Below are 2,038 nucleotides of genomic sequence, written 5' to 3' on the forward strand. Positions count from 1 at the left end.
TACATACCGTTACTCTCTATCTTTGACTTTTCTTAAAAGCATAGCATAATTGTGAATATTGACTCAAGAGCTCCTTCTGTGTGTATTAAAAACTACAATTAATGACTAATGTTGCTGAGAAATGATTCATAGTCTAGTAAACCACCACAATGCAGAGATAATTATTAAATAAATATTTTTTTGCAATTATTTAAATGAGGTACGATTAAACTGGAACTGATGCTGATTGTGTTACTCTTGAATGGAATATAATTAGCTACAACTATTGTTTCATTTCATAGACTCAAATCAGTCTTATCTCTGCTCTCATTATTGTCAACATAATCTGCTTTCTGACAGAACTCCGGCTGGTTTGACTTGCTGTAGTTTAACAAATATTAACGTTGTGTTGTGTGTTTGCTCAGTCCGGCTTTAGTCTTTGCCAATAAGTGGCGATTACAACCAACAGTTTATTCAGATTAAGACACAAAGCTACAGAAAATGAGTGACCTTTCAGAAGGACTTTTAGAAGCCACAGAGCATACAGTACAGCCACACAGTCGATTAACTCTCTTTTTTTTCGGTGAGTGAAGCAAATCTTCCAGCCACTTGCATATTTTACCAGCATTTGACTGGTGGCCGGTGCTACTTTTGTGCCCTGCTTCCACATGTACAGTACAATGCCACGAGAAACAAGTATGTATAGTACAATATCACTACTTAACTTTCTCACCAGCTCTTAGTGTCATATCCAGCACTTTTTTAATTTGTTTGGGAGATTAAACTTTATCAGGTATATTAATTCATTTAACAGGACAAATGTACCTTTACAGAAAGAAACAGGTAGGGCTGAAAGACGTTTAAAAATTCCATTTTGAAAAAGAGCAATTTTCAAATCACAACAGCTGAAGTTTTAATTATAACTTGCATAATAAAAGGTATTATCCACAGCACACATTTTGACATGTCACAGTAGGAAAAGCACAGGTGTAAACAATCCAACGAATGACGGCTGAATTCCATTTCACTGTGCCTTTTCAGGGTCTAGCTCACTGTCCGACGGTCATGGCTTACTGGAACGCTTGAACAGAACAAGACATAATGTTATTATTAACACTGCACTTTTTCTACTGTGACCATTCAAAATGTCTGTTTAAAAAGGTCCACCTATCATCAGCAGGAAATGTGCTCAGTTGCAGCTAATAGTCCAACTACATGACGTAGTCAAGTCATGACTATATTTGAACATTACAGAGAAACTAATATAGCTTACTAAACATGAGCTACACTGGATGATTTTCCTAATACAAAAGTCACTCATTTACTTATAAGTGGAACCAAGTGCATAATTGTGTCTGGTTGATCTCATGTTGAAGGTCAGGTTCAAGGTCAATTTATGACCATGCTTGTAAAAAGATATTTTATTTTATACTAGACCACAGAAACGGCCATAAGGACTGCAACCTAAACAGCAACTTAAAAATGTGAGGTTTTCTTCAAAGGATTCAGCCACAGAAAAATACCTACAATATACTTATTACTGTGTGGAGTGTGATGTTGAGATACAAATACGGGCTGTTTTTGGTTCACTTCTGTGCTAAGGTGACAAGAGCAGAGTCCAAAATAGACTGCGAGGGAGGCAGAAGGCAGGGAGATACAAACACATTTGCACACACAAGAGGGAGTGAAGCAGCTGGCAGATATTGACCTATTCGGGGTTAAGTGGAGGTCAAGACAAACAGACACACACTGTCTTCCCATAGAGTCTGTGTGATTTTATATACACCTCCCACACATATATGCATACACACACATTTCAGAAGCACTTGCAATGATTATTCACAATTTATTGCCAAACAACTTCCAATAGTCATTACATCACCCAAAGCTGACCACTATCTCTCTGTTGTTTTCTAAGTGTAGGTAAAGTAAGCTGATGACAGAATACAAAGATACCAATAATTCAGTTACCATTACGAAAGTGGTGATGGGTAAAGTCCCGCTTGACCCTGTGTGCAGTGCTTGTTCACTTCACTTCAGGCGGCAGTAGCTCAGTGTG

The sequence above is a fragment of the Morone saxatilis genome, unplaced genomic scaffold (assembly GCF_004916995.1).
Source record: "Morone saxatilis isolate NCDOM2014 unplaced genomic scaffold, NCSU_SB_2.0 Contig24, whole genome shotgun sequence".
NCBI lineage: Eukaryota > Metazoa > Chordata > Actinopteri > Moronidae > Morone > Morone saxatilis.